Genomic DNA, 20,387 nt, shown 5'->3' with positions numbered 1-20,387 from the left:
TAGTAAAGATCTTTCGCCTATATTAATACGAATGAAATGAAATGAATGAATGCCTAAATGAATACCTATCGCCCTTTATTTATTACTCTTTAGAAATTAAGGCAGATGTCCAGAACTCATTTAGAAAAGTGGATTGGACAAGCAGGTTTGATCTTTCATCCACGATAACCGCTAATAATTAATTTTCATTAATGATTATAAAATAATTTTTAGGTAACCAAATCACATCGAGATAAGCTCCAGGCTGCTGATGTGCCACTTACAGTGCTTTAAGCCAACATTCTATTTCGCGATGATTAATATCCTTCCCGAATTTTATTTTCTTATAACCAAACTGAGAATGTGAATTGAGTACTCTTTCTGATCAAACAACATTTGAATTCTGCGCTTAAAACCAGCAATATAAAAGTAGCTGATTCCTGGACATTGGTGTTTTGTTCTCCATTTAATTCTTGTTGTTAGCTTTGCCTTTGGCCATCAGCTCATCGGCATTATTTTAAGCAACCTCAAGCTAAGAATATGAGTTGAATACTCTTTCTAATCAAACAAGATTTAAATTCTCCGTTCAAAATCAGCAACATAAAAGTAGCTCATTCTTGGTCATTGGTGTTTTGTTCTCTATTTAATTCTTGTCGCCAATTTTTGCCTTTGATCATCAACTCGGCATTATTTTAAACAACTTCAAAACTAAGAATATGAGCTGAGTACTCTTTCCGATAAAACAAGATTTTAATTCCTCGCTCAAAATCAGCAATATAAAATTCCAGAACATTGGTGTTTTGTTCTCCATGTAATACTTGTTTCTAGTTTTGCCTTTGATCATCAATTCACTGGCGTTGTTTGAAGTAATTTTAAGTTGAGAATATGAATTGGGTACTCTTTTCGATCAAACGAAATTTGAATTCTGCGCTTAAAATCAGCAACATAAAAGTAGTTAATTCTTGGTCATTGGTGGTTTGTTCTCTATTTAATTCTTGTTGTCAATTTTGCCTTTGATCATCAACTCTTTGACGTTGTTTCAAGCAACTTCGAATGTTTCCATGTGAAAGTTCTAAGAGCTGGACGTCACCTATTTAGGCTGATTTCTCTTGTTTGAGCCCCGAGCTAGAATGCTATGTACACTTTCAGTTCGCTGTTATAATTAATACGGAATAGCAAGAATACGAATACTCGGCACCATTACAAGAGAATATAAAAGTTAATTAAAGAATTTAAAATAACTACGTTTTTCTTTTTTACTTTCTTTCATACAAATCTGAATAAAGAAAATAATTGCAGTTGCCAAAAAGCTTGATTCGCGATTTCTGTGCAGCTTTCTATCGTTCTCCTTGAATATGAAAATATATATATATATACTGGAATTATGTAGGTCTTTTTGGGATAGAGATCTTTTGTCAAATTTAAAATTGCAACCTGCTAAAAGGATAAAATTTGATTATAATACCAAAATCAGGTATATATATATTACCAAATTTATTGATTTTTATATGCATGTTGTTATGCTATGTTTTATATGTTTTTATATAATACCAAATTTATTGGGTATTATAATACCAACACAGATATTTATTATAATACCAAAATCGTTTTTTTAACGTCTTGCAAAATCTATTTACTGAAAGTCTGTCTTTCAATATTATACATGTGAACATGACAATTCAGGAACGCAAAGAAATGTTTAATTTAGCATATGGTTTTTTTTTTTTTTTTTTTTTTTTTTTTTTTTTTTTTTACTCATACATATATGAAAGTCATATTCAAAAGATGTAATAAGCTAAATAAATGAAGTTTGGTATGTGTTCTTATCGCTAATACTCTATATCTATTTATTTGCTCACGTAGTCACAGTTCACTGAGTAGTTTAATGTGCACTCCACCGGGCGGAAGGGAACTTGAGTACAAAAATAATTGCATTACAAAATACAAAAGAAAACCGTTATATCAGTACCGAATGACACTGTATGCAAAAAAGCACCACCAAGAAAAATAAAAATTCTAAATAAGTTCAGATAGCAAAACGAATGTTAAAATTAAATTGTTCATTTTTGAAAAAATTTCAAATTAAAATATTCGTGTATCAAAATTGAGATAAAAAATAAAAATTTTAAACACATTATAGAATGTATGATTATTCAAAATATAATATTAATGCAAATGTAATGTAAACTTTATATATCAAATTTCATCCATCAAAACGTTTTTGAGTTATCTTTCCACAGACAGATATATGGCCAAAAATGTGTTTTTTTTAACTCGCAGAGGTTTAAAACGTAGAGATTATTCAACTGACTAGAGACTTGAATTTTTTTATTTATTTATTTATTTATTTATTTTGATAATTGGAACACCTTCTGTATATTTAGTATACAAAAAGGCAAAAAGAAGATATTCAAATTCCTAGTCGGTCTTCATTATACGACAAGGCAAAATATTTACCTCCTGGCGTAAGAGAAAGCTAAAAGGGTAATTAGTATAATAATTATGATAAAGTTTATAGATTTTATTTAATCTGTGATTAAATTCATTCGACAGTTCATTCCCCCTTTTCGCTTGGAGAGCGTCTTTTTTAACTTGCAACCCTTATATTTATAAAGGAAAGTTATTGACCCAAATTGTTTCTAACTTGAATAGCAATTTCAGAAAAGAGGCTTAAAAAAGTACTGTTCAAGAAATTGAAATTTTTATGGAATTGGTAACATTATCTCAATCTGCCAAAGCATACAATAAAAAGAAACTTAAGAAAAAGTTTGATTACCATTCCATTTCACTCCAAACAGAAAATGCAAATTGATTTTAAGCATCTTTTCTAAACTAAATAAACAATTGCAAGGATCCACTTCCAGATGCAACATAATTGTCAAATATAAATAAACATCCTTCCCTATCCCAGCCTTCATGCCACGTTGAAGTCAAGACATTTCTGCCTCCACACTTCTCCGATGCCATTTTCTTTGCCCCATCCCACACGCCTTCAAACATCCCCATCTGCCTTGAAAGAATTCGTCATTACGTGCAGAATCATTGATTTAGTGTACAAGAGAAGTCAGAACGAAATTCGAAAAGAGCGCTTTCTGATCTCTCCTGTCATCCCAGCTTCCCCAAGGAGGCGGCCTTTCAAAACGGGCAAAAGGCACGTAGGCCCCATCGATCCGGCCGCCCCTGTTATGATCATTAAGCTCTCCGACGGTTAGTGTTTGTCGTTTAATGAAGACGGATTGGACTCCGTCTTCCGCTCAATTTAAGACGAAGGGTTTGTCTGCTCGTCAGGTTGAATGAAAGATGGGATTTCTGCATTTAAATCAACTACCTGGAACAGGATTCATTGACTGACTCTTGTAGATAATGAATGCTCTAGAAAGATGAATGGTTCAGGATGCCGAAGGGGAGTTAAGTGAAATGTGTTTTGCGACGCAAGAAGTTATTTTTATTAAAGGTGTTTCGATATTTTTAAAAGTTTTAAATTCTAAAACTACATTTATGGGCATATATTTATATTTACTCTAAACATTCGTATGAAAGGCAACTTTCGTTTTGATTAATACCACTTTTAAAAATAAATCAGAAGCAAGTAACAGCATCTTGCCAATTCTTTATACTTCCCGCCAACATTACACGAATATAGAAATGTAATTTATTTTTATTAAGCACTTTTTTTAACTTATTAGTTTAACTTAACTTATCTAGGTTCATTTGAAAGTGACGGAAACACAACAAAAATCTAACTTTTAGAAAAATGAATTGAATATTGCATCTGGAAATGCTTTCAGTAAAAGAAAACAATAATTTTAAAACAAACCACTGGGAGTTGTCTTCCCTAAACTTTCTCGCGTATTCTCTCATAAAAGTGTTATCCCAAAGAACATCTTGCATGAAAATGAGTACAATGATCAACGAGATTGTATCATTTTTATTGAATCTATCATGTCATTCTCAGTAAGTGTTTCGGCGATTAACTATTGGCATGCAGTTAATAGTATCTTAAAACCAAATTAGTGTTTTAGAGGTGATTTTACTCAACCGAAAGAAATAAAAGTGTGACATAGAACTACAGTTGTAGTCACAAAATCATATACAGAATTTGATATACAGGGTGTTCATTAATTATTGTCGGGGTTTCCGTACCTCATAACTTTCGAATAAAAAATATTACGCAAAAACCGATTACGTATTCGTAAATTACAACTCAAAGAATTTTATTAACGATATTAAAGTGTAAAGCTTGCACAATTTGCACTTTGTAGGTATTCAGCTGAAGGCGATTCTTTGAGTTGTACTTTACGAATACATAATTCTTTGAGTTGTAATTTACGTATTCATAATTCTTTGAGTTGTAATTTATGTATTCATAATCCTTTGAGTTCTAATTTGCGAATACATAATCGCCTTCAACTGAATGCCTACAAAGTGCAAATTGTGCAAGCTTTACACTTTAATATCGTTAATAAAATTCTTTGAGTTGTAATTTACGAATACGTAATCGGTTTTTGAGTAATATTTTTTATTCGAAAGTTATTAGGTACGAAAACCCCGACAATAATTAATGAACATTTCAGCCATTGAATGTCCTAGCTACCGTGTTTACATGTTTCTGAGGTTACGCGCCGATATAAATTCAACCCTTTTTGGAAATTGGCTCAAAATTTGATAAATATCTACACTATAGATGTTAAATATGTTTACTAAATTTTATCTATCTAGCTCTCTTCTTTGTGTAGTTATTGAGTTAACTTACATTCGAATATCCGGACAGGGAGACTTCCTTTGAATGGATTTTGCTCAAAATTTGGTAGAAATTTACAAATTCGGTGTAGAGACCGCAAATAAAATTTTATTTTATCTAGATTTAAAGCGTTTGTGAGTTGTCTTTGTGATAGATAGACTTAAGGATAAATAGACAATGTCAAAACAATATGTTTTTCGAACTCGGAGAGGTCTAAAATATGGATATTCATGAAAATCATGAGTTCGAATTTTTTGACAATTATAATAATTCGTACACGAGAAAGCAAAAATTAGAAGATTTATTTTTTTAAGTTTGACAGTTTAATAAACAAATCAATAATATACTAATTTATTTTTTAAATATATATTAATTCAATTTTCATATATTAAACAACAATGGTTATAATTTTAAAAAATTTTAAAATATATTTCATTTTTCTGAGTTTTAATTAATAAGTAACTATCTCAATTAAAATAATAGTATGCGATACTTTTTATGCTACAATTGTACAATAAAATATAAAAATAAACAAAATAATTCGCAATGAATGTGTAGAAAGCTTATAAAAATCAAGAACTTTTTATTACCTCCTAATTTTTAGCTTTGAAAATGACAAATGTTAGAAAATATATTTTATTATTATAATAGTAGAATTCAAGGACCTACCGAAAAATATTCAGAAGAACTAGAAGTAAAAACATTCGGATTCGCCAAATTTCATTTTAATTGAATTTAGTTCTTTCATACCTATATTTGATATTTTAAGATTTCATTATTTTAATATTTGATATTTAGCGAAATAAAGAGAAAATCATTTTTGGAACAATTTTTATTTTCTAGTATGCAAAGTGTAGAGAAAATATTGTAATTGTTAAAAAAATTCGAACTCGAGATTTTGACGAATCTCTACGTTTTAGACTTCCATGAATTCGAAAAACACACTTTTGGAAAATATTCGTCCGTCTGTCTGTCTATGGCAAAGATAACTAAATTTTCAAATTTTGAGTAAAATCGGTTCAGAGGAAATCTGTCTATCTGAATATAAGTTAACACGATAAATACAAAACGAAGTGAAATGCATAGGATACGGTACACATATTTAATATCTATAGCGTAGACATCTATTAAATTTTGTTTCAAATCCAACAACTGGGTTGACTGTCTGTCGGTCTGTACTTTCAGAAATAAGTAAACACGATAACTCCAAAAATGCGATGGCTTAAATGTAACAAATTTTATATGCGATTTAGTGACTATAAGTGCAGTTCCGTGTTAAATTTTTGTCCAGTCCTTAAGGAAAAACGTGTTCAACAATTTCGGATACTATTAACCGCATGCCAGCACTTAATCGCCAAAAAAACTCACAAGAATGGCGCGATATATTCAGCAAAAATGCTTGCTTCATGCCTAAGATTAATATTTCATAACTATTTTACACCAAGGCTATGCAAGATGTTTCAGGGATAACACCCCTGGGATTGCCTGCGAGAAAGTTTTGGGAAGATCACGATCGAGGATAATATCCTGAGGAGAGGGGAAAAAATTTATATGTGATATGATAGTTCATGGACTTCATGATATTGTCAAATTCAGCGATCAGTGCATTTCAAGTGATAATACCGTCTATCGCTAAACCATGTAGAACAATGTTGTTACAAATCTGTAATATTGCTTCCCAACACGGTTAGTTCAATCACTGGAACGTTTTAAGGTGCTCTGCTGGATGCTGATCGGATGCTAAATCAGTGAAACCTAGAACTTGGCGACTAACTAGATAATACTGGAAATTTCCAGAATTTTAGTGATTGAGCCAATAGGAACCAAGATATGCCCGATTGTTCCAGAGCCTTCTCTGCTTGCCTCCGGGAACTATGAAAGGCGGGCAGTTTCAAGTCGAAGACAGTTGTAATCGTGGAAAGAGTCAACAGCGAATTGTTGGATCAGTCCAGCGAAGAGCAAGCGTTGTGTGGGGCTCAAACGATTGCTGAACTGAGCTGTGTGCCGAGTGCCAGTGTTTGTTGTGGAAGCAGCCTTTACCGTGCGAGGAGTAACTAGTCGTGTAGTAGCGAGTCGGCAGTTGGACACAGCTAAAGCGAGGGGACAGTGGAGAAATTGCAGACGTTTGGAGAGACTATAGAGAATAGCTACGAAGACCGTTCCCTCCTGTTGAGTTCCGTCTGGCAGCTTTGTGTGCTAAAATTATTACTACCTATTATTACTTGTGAGCTATTGCGTGTTGCCTGCTTTCGTCTTGGCTGTATATTTGTTGTCTGTGCATTGTTGTTACTTATGGCATTTGTTATAAACAAGCCCGCTGATGAAATCAGCGATTTAAGCCGAGTTTGTGCAGTAGCTTCTGAGGGTAAAAGCCCCTGAGAACACGAGGGCAGAAGTCGGACTTCTTGCTCATATGAAGATGACACACACACAACTTCTTGTTACAGGGGGGCTCTTTAACACACTTCACAGATAGAACGCAGAGTAAAGAATAACCATTCCCGAACCAGGACTCGAAAACGGGACACCCAGATCACGGGGAAGATGTGGTACCCCTAGGCCACGATGCTGGCGCGTATTCTTGTCCTTCATGTTTGCAGAAAGTCGTCATTCGTTACTAAAGGACTTTTTCTTCGTCGACCAACAAATCGGGAAAGAACCCCGGAATAACAATGCAAACATGAAACATTATCTACACTTTTTTAATATTTTCTCTCTTGATTGCCTGAATATCTGATTTACTTATATATTTAAAATAATTGGAAAAATAAAAGAACCCAAACCCAACTGCCGGTCCAATTTCATCAATTCTTATTTTATATGAAAATTCATGATCTCTTGATATGTTATCAATATTCTTTTGTCTTCCGCTACCTTCATTTGCGAAAAAAAATTTCAAAGAAACACTACTTAATTTCAAATTCTTTCTGAGAAAAACCTCATCATTCTCCACAACAATTTTTTCAATTTTGTCAATTTTTTATTTTTTATGAAAGTTTATGGTCCTTAAATACATCATGAATGACCGCCAAGCATCAATAACTCTGATTTTCCAGAGATTTAAAACTTCGGCTAAGCCACAAACCTCGACAAAAGGATTGATTTAACCAATTTTAGTAGCAATTTTGCAATCACATCCAATTAATAAATGCTTTTTATTTATTACGCAAATATAAATTTTAATAGTACATCCCTTTATTGCGATAAGATAAATTAATTATTAAATTAATACCAACTAAAATTGTACTCTGTCTCAAGAATTTGTATATCCTCCATGATAAGGAAAAGAATGTTCTAAAGCAAATCCTAGAAATCGAATCTTTATGGAGCTATATTCAGAATCCTTCATTTTTGATGTAAAAGACGCCAATTTTCTCTCCGAAACATCAAATGGTGATCACGGCTCTGGGCATCCATTAAAGCTATCTGTAAAATTCTTTTCTAATTTATCATAAAATTAATTCCGCAAGGAAGAAATGCCATAAATTTGTAATAGTATTAGTACAATTTACTAACCAAAGCTGGATAGTATTTATAATTTTAAATATAGGACACGAGAATTATTTTTCTCTAAAAGTCAGGTCCTTAGACAGGCTTTTTGAACTAAGCACCCTGACACATACAAAGCATTCGAGCATGTTGAAATTTTTGTTGAAACAAAACCAAAGCAGGAAGTTTCAAATTCCAAATTTTTTTTTATCGCGATAGAAAACGATAAGACTTGCTAGAAGAATGCTGGACAGATTCCTCTCAAACAATGTTCCATTCTTCGAGATTTGAATGTACAACCAAAGATGCAACAAAATTTTCTTTAAGCTTCTAAATAGTATAGCGAATAAAGGCAATTGATTTATGTCACAGTTCCTGATAGTTTTTGATTAAAATAATAGAATTAACAATAAGAATTATCCAAATGAATAACAAAAGTGATAAGCAAAACAGTTCAATAGAACATGAAATAATAATACCCCCGTTTCGTTAAGAGAAAGATTAGTAGGTCACAGATTAAGTCATGTAATTGTTTTATTTTCTCTATTATCTAGTTACAATGTGCCGTCGTTTCGATTCTATTAAGAATATACAGAAGATATGAGAGATTTATGAATGTCCTGGACTTTCCGTTTCAGATTAGAATATCTGTGAATGACTTTAATTTATTAGTTTAGAAAAACGATAAACTCTCTAATCCACTCACATAGCAGTGATGATATAGTGCAAACAGTTGAGTTATTGAAAAATGTCATGCATATATGTAATTTATTTTCTGAATTGCGAATGTCAATGAATCCTTGTCTAGATTATCAATTTAATCATTTTATAAAATTGTAAAAGTAGTAACTGGAAAATAGGAAGGTTATTTTTTTTTAAATAAAATAGTCCTCATTCCAAATACAACAATCACAAAAATATAAATAATAACATTTACAACTCGCAAAAATAGTCTCAAAAAATATAAAAATCTTCGGATTGTAATAAATTACAAGCATAGATTAAGATACCAAAAAATTGCAGCCCCGTCTAATGATTATCGTTGACATTTTCACTATCAACTAGTTAATATTAATTAGTCACTATTAATATCTTAATAATGACCTTCCATTTGACCTTCAAGGTGCTATTGAAACCTTTATGAAGAATATTTGGAAGCTGAGAGAAAGGGATGCACCATATAAAATGTACAAAACAAAACGAACTTCTGTATCAGTAACCATTCTAATCACTAAAGGGTTTGATGGGCATGTCACGGGAATTTTATTAAACAGCAGAATATTTACAGGAGATAAAACGGAAATAAGTATGTACAGAATTTACAAACGTATAAAAATGATAATAATTTGAAACTGTTTACTACGGTTTTCTGCTTTGAAATAGGATACGAGGAAGTAATAATTTGCAGAAGAAAAAATGTATGGTACAATTTTAATGGAACACAGATTCACAACAATGTAATGACTGAGAACCGTAAATAACAACACTGCAAATCGTACGCGACATATAAAATGCCAGGTAGGGAATGGTGTCCAAAATAAATCGTTGGAACCCTTAGAGAAAGTATTCACAGAACTTCGTTGTCGGAAGTGATACGGCTGGTACATTGTCATTCACAGAACTGTATTGTTACGCAATTGTAAATTTGCATTTCTTTAAATATTACCAGTTTTTAATAGTATATTTTATTTGATGCATTTTTTTCTTTTAGTTAATTCGCGTGCAAAAAGTTCTTTATAGCGGTTGTCTTTGCGTTTTCGATTCCAAGTTCTATTGTAACCAGCGGGAGAAGTCTCACCAAAAATGTTCTCGCATATTTTAATATAAGAATGCTCTCTCTTCCCTCCCCCCCCCCTCCCATCTCATAAAACTACGTGCCTTAGGAAAGACCGTGAATACTTTGCATGACAGTAGCGAACAATAATTATAGAATATAGATCTTTGAATTGAAAATAACAATTTTATTGAAATTAACGCATGATCTTGTGGACTTGTGGTGAAAGCTTATAAGCCAATTAACAGCTACGCTGCACGAACAATTGTTTTTGTATCATGGTCATGTTACTGGACTGCGAACCACAAGGTCCCAGGTTCTATCCCCGCTCATTCCAATCCGCCACATTGGTGACCTCGGACTATGAACCTTCAATCTTCGTACAGCTATTGTGGCGCCATCTACCTGCAAACAAAGTCGTCAGACTCACTTGACGCAGCAACCCAAAGTCGTCAGATTCACTTGACGCAGCAACACAAAGCCGTCAGACTCACTTGGCGCAACAGCATCAGCAACCACTCACCCACGCTTGCCATAACGCTTGGTGCTACTCAAATGGGTACAGGCACATTAGACTCAACAGTTAATAAATACATCATTACTCAACAGATATATCTTTCGTCTCACCTCCGACTCACTGGAGGGAGAATCTGTGGTGAAAGCTTATAAGCCAGTTAACAGCTACGCTGCACGAGCAATTGCTTTTGTATCATAGTCATGTTACTGGACTGGGAACCATAAGGTCCCAGGTTGTATCCTCGCTCATCACAATCCGCTACAGACTTTTTTGGCGATTAATCCCTAACATCCGGTTTATGTACAAGTACCCGAAAAACGATTATGCATTTTGCCCTTTATTTCTTATCGATCAAAAGGTTGTGACATTGTACTATAGTTGTTCTCACCAGATCATATGACAAATTTGATATATTTAAGTCATTGAGTTTTGGGGTTATTGTGTTTACATGCATACGAAAATACAGATCGACAAAATCAGTCCTTTGACAAATTTGATTCAAAATTTCATAGAAATCTACATTTTAGATACTAAACCTATGTAGCAAATTTTATGTATCTAGATCGTTACATTTAATAGCTATTTACTTGTGCTCAAATAGCCGGATATACAGATTTGCTCTGAATGGGTTTCATTCAAAACTTGAAAGAAATACACAAATTTGAGAAATAGAAATATACTGTTACGGATTTTTCTTACCGCCGGGTTCTTTTCATAGTGGGTGTATGGTGTGAGAACACAATCAGCAGGCCTCACTAGAAAACAACGACGTTTATTTACACGAAGACACTAATTCAAAGACGACAAATATTTACAGCAGAGACGAACACAGGAGAGCACACAGCAGCACACTATAGCAGACAGTAGTCCACAAGTAGTAACAGAATACAGCAGAAGAACGGATCCTCGCTCTAGGTCTCTCCAATGGCTGAACTTCTCACTGTCTCTTTTCGCTTTAGCTGCCGACTCACTACTTCTGACAACTGGCTACGACACAAAAGATACGACGCTGCTTCCACAGTAGACAACAGAATTCGGCACAGCAGTTCAACACTCGTTCCATGCAACGTTGGCATTCCACTGTTTCTTCGTTATCCTCTCTAAGACTCATTACTTGTCGGCGATCCGACTACAATTTACGACGACGACTCTCGACGGCAAACCACAGCTTGAGAGTGCTGTCCTTTTATAGTTCCAGGGAGATGGAGCTAGAAGCTTCTAGACCAATCAAGAGTTTCTAGGTTCCTAATGGACGGATCCATAAAATTCTAGAAGTTTCCAGCATTATCCATTTTGTTGCCAAAGTAGCCAAATTCGTCGTTAAGTCGGCAAATGGTTGCCAAGTTTGCACCAAGCTCTGGGACCACTTGCTCGGCATCCGGCAGCATTTAATACAGATGACTGCAAATCAATCTTTCCGGTGATAGAACCAACCATGTTGGGAAGCAGCATCACAGCTTTGTTTAAAGGGGAAAGATTAGAGGGGACCATTCCCACTGCTTCTTCTTTCTTCTCTCTAAGATTGTTCGGCTATTTTTCTAGGGAAGAAAGAGTCGAAAGAAGTGTCTGAGCTTTTTGCTAATCCAGGTCGTCACCTTGGTTATTCACTTTTACTAGATAATGTGCGAGAACGTTTTGAGGAGACCACTCAAGATTTTTTTTTTCAATATAACTTTTTCTTTGGAAAATGAGCAAAAGCGTTTTTAAAACCTAAACGTGAATTATTTTTTATGTTATATTCAAAGATCTTACTGTTTTTAAAGATCATCAAAAAAAAGCATTCATTTCTTTAGAGAATTTGATTTAAATTATATCAATTTGGAACAAAATGACACTGAACTCCAATTAGAATGGTAGACTCCAATAAATTTTTTACAAAAATTGTCTAAAAGCCATTCAGATAACGCAATTTTAAGTAACATTCTGCGCAAATGAACGGAAATCATTTATACCGGAAATAAACAATCATCAAGTATATAGATTTGAAAACAAATTCAAGATCCATTACTTTGCTCAGAATGGAGCGATTTCCCACTTTGATTGCTCATTTAACAATTCCGTCAGTAGAAATTCTTCCACTATCGGTATCCATTAGTTACGGTATCCAACAACTAAAGAAACCACAATATGGCTGAAAACGGCAGTCAAACATTACAATTCTCTTCAAAAAATGATGATTATATCAATAAAATTCTAAGAAACGATTTAGAAAAAAAAAATTAGAAAAGGGCATTTTTTTTTCAAAATAAATACAGAAAACGATACTCATATTGACTTCTTACCAGATGCTGTTAGATTTCCCGTTTGGAACTGCCGCCTTTTATCGATTTTTAACTGCAAAGAAATTGCAACCGTTCGATACACGGCATTGGGTAAAGGGTTTAGAGAAAAAGAAACTTCTAAAACATCTGACTCAACTTATCGCATTAGCGGCCTTCTTTCAGCAACTTTTGTGATCTTTCTGCTGGCATCCGATAGATTTGTACATTTTGACATTTAATATCAAAATAAATGTGTTTGTAGGATTTTTTTTTTGTATACAAATAGTGTATTGACAATTTATTGAAATTGTTAAAATATGCCACTTCGAGATTCTGATAACTCTCCTCATTTTAGATCTCCTCGAATATAAAAAAAAATTCTGTCGATAAATGAATAAATGAAAACGCAAAGAGATATGACTTTTTACATCAAAATTTTACATTTCTTTCAAATTTTAAATAAAAAATGCCCATGGGAAATCATTTTGACTGTCGGTAAGTCTATCTGTGAGAGCCAAAAACTTGAAATCAGACAGATAATATTTGACGCATTGTTTCATTGTTAAAATTGTAGTCTATTTGATTTAATAAATCTATCAAACGATGGAATGTTTATTAATTAATTAATTAATTTTTCCCGCATGTGTATGAACACAATAACCCAAAACGTGACCTTGATAAATAATAAATGAAATTTCGCTTTTGATTTTGATACCAAAATTCTTAGATTTATATCAAATTTTGAAACCAATCAATCAAAGGAAAAGGGCTCAAATGCAAAGACGAAACTCTTTCTCCTCTAACAAAGTTACATTTAAAACATGGCATTTTTTTTCGTTAATATACAAAAAAGTAATAAATACAATAAGTGAACTTTATACCGGAAATAATGGAAGACTAATTGAGTAAAGTATTTTAATTTTGTTTTAACAGAATTTTCTTTTTTTCTTTTCTTCTTATTATATAAAATGCATACATTGAGAATGTACAGCTTCTGTTTAAAAAAAACTTAATTTCGAAATATTTATGAATTCTACCATGTTAGATCTCACTTTGTCCAGAAAATACACCGAACTAAATATAAAATTTTGTCTCTACAGTTATATATCTACAATATAACAAATTGAGGAACCAGTACATTATTGATACTTTTTCTTTACTCATGTAGTTTGAACAGAGTGATAAATACACTAAAACTCAGCATCCCCCCCCAAGAATATTTTTATCATGCAAGTTTAAAATCAAGTTTTAAATCTTCTTTTGCTTTTATTATATAAAATATATACGTTGAGAAAATACAGTTTCTGTCAAAAAACTTAATTTCGAAATATTCATAAATATTTAAATTAAACAGTTTTAAATAATAACATTAACATGCGGGTTACAAGTTTGTCCATTTATTAATGCTCGTCTTATTATGTTTATAAAAATATAATATATTTTGGGTAATATATATTTTTTAATAATTTTTTGGAGATTAGGAAAATATGATAACATTAAAATAGCTACTGAATATGCAATATTTCAATTTTTAAAATAGTAACAAGTTACTTGCCTCTGATAACATGCTTTCGAAACAATTATTGAAAATACCTGAACTAAGAAATGAAAAAAAAAGTGACCATCTATCAGACAGAAGGTTAAATATCGTTACTTTTGAAATAATTTATTTCAATGTACAATATATTAGAACAATTACTTTTTTTCTATATTATGACAACCCTTATATGAATTATTCGGGAATGTGCACCTAGTGTCCCTTTTTTTGAATTTTTAATTAGAATTTTTATTATTAATTAAAAACTAACTTTCCCGCCAAAAAAATCTTTTCATTTTCCCCACCGCAAATGAGTAAGGCTTCAGTTTTTTTTTCCCACGCTAATGAGGCTGGGCTTAAGATTTTTCGGCCGATTATTTCAAACGATTATGTTTATTTTCTTAATGTTTGATGCATTTAAAATGAAACATTGTTAATTAATCGATCTTTCAGATTCATTCTGCAGTACTTTTGAATTAAAATAAAACAGAATAAAGGAAATTAAAAATTTCTAATCTGCATAGCGTTACCCCAACTGGCGTAGAAAAATTCACGCATTTGCGTTACCGTAACTGGCGTTGAAAATTCACGCATGCGCATTGTGTTGTGATTGTTGACAACTATTATCAACGGATGCGACTTGATTTAAATTATTTTTAGGTTAGTTGCATGCTTTTGTAATTAAATTGTATTTATGTTAGTTATATATTTTTTGTATATGCTTATAGTTTTAAGTAGTTTTTTTTTAACCTGTTTTCGACCGATTATTTTAAACGATTCGTTTTATTTTCTTAGTGTTAGATGCATTTCAAATTAAACATTGTCAATTAATCGATCTGCTCATGATGAACCTGAGAAAAATTTGTTGAGAAATACTTGAGATATTACATAAATTAAGAAAGATATTCTTTAGTGCCCATAAATTTAAACGCTCAGTAACTCTTTTCAGAAATCATATTACAAAAAAAATAATTTGTTTCAGTAAAAAATATTATTATATTAATTGCAGATTCATCCTTTGCACTTTAATTTAAAGCATAAATTCTATGAGACCTGACAGAAAATTTGAGAAATACATATTACGTTATGACTGAAGGCATTTATAATATTATGACTAAATTATATGACTATCAAAATTTGAAGTTTTTAAAAATATTTTGATGAAGAAGCTATTAAAGTAGGACATGCATAATATATTTAATTATTAAAATTTTAACGAACATTAAGATTGGCGAACCGGCTGGTTGCCAAAGGCGGCTAGTATATAAATAATTCTAACAATATGATAAATTGTAGTATATTTCAAAAAGCATTCAAATTCCACTCAACTTAAATAATCTACTTCAATTTTTATAATAAAAAGAAAAAAATCTGAAATTATCAAAACAAATTGATAGAAAGACAAAGAAAAAAGGAGTGTCAGCTAGAATAATCGTTCAGATTGTCGTTTTGTGCAGAAAACAGTTTTCTTTCTTCCACCGGGCAACACCCAATTATGATGGGCCAAGCCTTAATTAAATACACAAGAGCAAGTCTGTGACAGAAATGGACTAGGACATAACACTCAATCAGTGTGAGTGACAGTACGAGGGGGATTCACAGTAGTGTATGGTAATTCGTAGTTTACTACGCTTAATGTTGGTCTTGTGTAAAAGAATGAATCATTGCGTTGCCAAACAATTTTGCAATTATTTTCTTGAATTTGCATTTAAATGGTTTTCTTTTAATGTTTGAAACGTTATTTTTTTTTCTCGGAATTACAATTACTCTTTATTTGATATCACCATTTTTAATTTTACGTATGAAATATAGGGAAAGTATTGCAATCGTCAAAAATTCGAACTCGAAATTTTAAGCAAGCTTCAAGCTTCAGACCCCCTTGAAGATGAAAAACACATTTTTGGCCTTATATCTGTCTGTTTGTGAACGCGATAACTCAAAAACGTTTTAACCTAGATTAATGAAATTTGGTATATTATATCTGCTACAAATTTGCAAATTTTTATCAAACTTTGTGTAAGACTTTTTGTGTAGGAAATTCATTCACAAAAAGTCTGTCTAGCTGGCTGTTGGTATTCAAGTATCTAAAATATAAATATCAAATTTTAAACCAAATTTGCCAAAAGGTTGATCGTCTGTCGGTCTGCAGTTCCACATGTATGTAAATGCTATAAACGTAATGACATAAATTAATGAGCTTCAGTGTGTTATCTTGTGACAAGAGAGATAACTTTATGGGAAATCTTGGTGTCAATCAGCCTGTAAAGAGACATCCAAAATGCCTATTCTTGCGATATATTCAATAAAATTATTAGATTTATACCAAAGATCTGTATTTCGCCACTATCGTTCACCAAGGAATTCGTTGCCTGACTTAAGGTCCACAATTTTATGCGAATGTACTAGGATAAGAGAAAACCTATATTGGAGAGAATACTGCCAAAAATCGGGGAATCACACCAGCCACATTTTATTATTTAATCGAATACAAAGAGAAAATGTTATAACTGTTGCAAAATTGGTTCACAAAATTTTGATGAATCTCCAAGCTTCAAACCTTCCTGTTTAAAAAAAAAGAAAATTATAAAAATATGAAATTTTATTTTTATTATTTTATCTCCGAAATATATGTTTATATTCAACTAAAAATACAAAATGTATTGTAAAATGTATTATATCTTAAAATAGTATTACAAAATGTTTATTAACAGAATATCTGATGGGCCTCGAGAATAAAAGAACACTTTAATTACTTTTCTCAAAATGGTATTTTAACTAAATTTTAATATCTTTGAAATGTTCCAGCTATCTTAATTTTTGAAGAAATTAAATAAAATTGAAGGTAAAGATTTCGGATAAACATTAAAAGAAAAATAAGGTATGCATTTCATGCTTAGAGTTTTTTTTTTTTTAAATAATTAGAAGTCAATTTTAGTTCAGAAAAATATAAAACTCTTGTGAAAGTTAAATGAATGTGCATAAAAAAAATTTGTAAAAAATGAACATTTAATTGGAATTATAAAATCATTCGCAATCTTATTAGAACAAAATTTATATAGAGTAAAAAGGAAAAAATAATAATAAATTAAAAATTAAATCACCTAGATTGTTTTGAATTTTTTTTCATTATATTTCTTTAATTTAATATATATATATATATATAGAATAATAAAAAAAAACAACTTTAAAAAAATTAAAAATTTAATCAACTGGAATATTTTAAATTTATTTAAAATTATCTTTCTTTTAATTTTTTGAAAATAATATACTTAATTTTAAATATTTTATTTAAAAAACATTTGACCTATTTGTATTTTAATACATATACATAAAAAATCCCGTAACCCTAAATAAATAATTCGCAAAAGTGTCTAATAGAGTTCCACCGTCCCCTCAACTGCATCGAAATCTTAATAAAGAAAGATTGGCAAATTTTATTAAAGAATAAATATATAATTTTTAAGAAAGTACAAGGGCTGTTGAGCAGTTCTCGAAACTTAATGGACAGACCACTTCATGGGCGCAAGAAGCTAAGAGCGCTAGATTGAGTTTGCAATGAAGTATGCATTGAAGTTAGCGATCGTGCCAACGGTCCTTTCTTCTGATAAATGTGAATTTATTAATTCAATGTTATTTTTGTATTTTCACTCAATGCATCACGTTCAACATCGCGCACCCTCTACTACTTGTAGTCTCTATCTTTGACCTGATAACCGTGACGAAACTTGTTTGGTTTTATGTGTATTACCATCTTTTCACATTTGACCCATCTTTTTATTAATCACTCTCTATGCCTTTCTTCTTTTTTATTAACTGAATGCATCATTTCTTATTTTAGTTTCTATTTATTATTGGACTTTTCCATTTTTTATTATTCGTTGTTTATTTGCTATCTCGCCCCTTAAGTGGGATGAATCCCACAAGTTGAAAAACATAATAATTGGGTATTCATTTTGCATGCATAATAATTGGCTATTCATTTCATTTCTTATCTTTTACGATTTCATTGTTTTGGAAATGATTCGCTGCTTATAAAACTCCTAGAGAGTAAATATAATTGGTGCTTAAGGGAACGGTGGACTGTATAAGGTAACTTTGCAAATTACTCACTTAGGGTTATGAAATTTTTTATGCATATGTGTTAAAATATAAATACGCAAATTATCTTTAAAAAAGTCTTTAAAAACTAAATATATTATTTAAAAAATGAAAATAAATATAATTTAAAAAAAAATGAAAATAAATATAATTTAAAAAAAATGAAAATAAATATAATTTTTAAAAAATGAAAATAAATATAATTAAAAAAAATTTCGAAATATTCCAGGACACTTAATTTTTAATTTTTTCTATTATTTTTTTCTTACTATACTATATGAGTTTTGGGGGACAAAACTGTGTATAATTTTGTAATTCCAATTAAATAGCAATTTTTTAGAAATGTTTTTAGGCTCACGCATTGAATTTTAGTATGAATTTTATGCTTATCTAAACAAAAATTGACTTTTAACTATCTAAAAAAACTCGAAACTTGCAATGCGTTCTCAGTTTCTTTTGATGGTTTACCGAAATCTGCATTATCAATTTTATTTAATAACCTCAAAAATCAAGACAGCTGGAGCATTTCAAAGATATTTAATCTAATTAGAAAATCGCTTTGAAAAAAGTCATTAAAATGTTCTTTTTCTCTAGACCTTTCAAATATTCATTTTATTGAACAATACATTTTATAATAAAATTTTAATTGAATATAAATATACGTTTTGATGATTAAATAATAAAAAGAAAATATATTTTCTTCCATTTTTGCTGATTTCAAATTTCGTCCATTTTTGTTAGTTTGATTGATTCCACCTTAAGAAAAAAACTTTATAGATTTCTATCAAAATGCTCAAAGGGATGAAAAATTCTTGTAAAACAAAATTCCGTTGTAATAAAAAAAAGCAATCCCATCAAGCAATGTGAAAAAAAAAATTTATTAATGTGAGAAATAAATGATCAGCATTTACCTCGGGAAACCAAAATTGGCCAAACGATAAGTTAGATAATGCAAGTTAGTGAGCCTGAAATATTCGAATGAAATAAGTATAACAAAAAATGTCTGCTACGATTGATTGCTGTAAAACCTAGCTAAATATTATCTAAATAAACTTAACATACTTCACGTGATAATTATCCTACTAATCATTAAAAAAATCGTAAAAAGTTCATTAACGTAGAATTCCTATGAACTTTTAAAAACCATTAGTGGTTTCTCATCAACATTTGAAGACAGACTTGAAAAAACAATAAATCAAAAAATATACATCCTTTTTTATTTCGGCGGACGAATGCATAAAAAAATATTTCCAAATCACATGAAAGAAGATCATTCAGCCTAAAAATGAATTATCAGTGCAGTTTAAGAATTCAAGAAAAAAAAATCGAGTTATTACTTTCATAAATTATATTTTTAAAAAATGCATTAATTTCTTATTGTGCAAATCATAGTAAAGAAAGAAATCATAAGCCAATTTTTAAAGCGTTAACAATTTTTAAAAAAAATGTTCTCTAAAATGATTATGAAACGTAAAATTGAAAATAATAAATTGCTTAAATAGTTTAAAGGTTTTCGAAACTATGTTTGAAAATAAATTTTCGTTGAGAATGTTTTTCAATATTTTTAATACTTCCATATTCTATTTCTGAATAAAACTATCATTTTGTTTCTACTTAAATGCTTGAAGAAAAAAGCAAAATCTTGTTTTTAAGTTATTGTATAGGCTATATTTGTGAAGAAAATTCCACTGAGGATTTTATATATATAAATTGTTTATTATAAACCAATTACATTTTGTAAAAAGATTTAAATGTGAGCTCTAGAATAAAATATCTCTTGGAAATTCCAAGGGTGTATAAAGAGTTGCTCTTAGATTGTCAAAGAAATTTAATCTTACCCCAATCGCAAGATTATGAAATGTAGCTCTTAAACGCCGTTCCTATTTTAATGTGAGTAAAAAAGTTCATCTGTATCATACTCTAGAATCCTAATTAATTTGTATTTCCTTACTCTGGTACTAGGCATTATCTAATGTTCTCTTTAATAGAGA

At 30.9% G+C, this 20,387-nt stretch overlaps 1 protein-coding gene across 1 annotated transcript in view; it reads right to left on the bottom strand.

Annotated features, from left to right (window-relative positions):
* The window catches only part of LOC129968817 (uncharacterized), a 30,679-nt gene that overhangs the window by 9,250 nt on the left and 1,042 nt on the right, over positions 1–20,387 (bottom strand). The window lies entirely within an intron of this gene.

This window comes from Argiope bruennichi, chromosome 5, assembly GCF_947563725.1.
Source record: "Argiope bruennichi chromosome 5, qqArgBrue1.1, whole genome shotgun sequence".
Taxonomy (NCBI): domain Eukaryota; kingdom Metazoa; phylum Arthropoda; class Arachnida; order Araneae; family Araneidae; genus Argiope; species Argiope bruennichi.
Note: the sequence above shows the minus strand (reverse complement) of the source record. Positions and strands in the feature narration are given on the sequence as shown.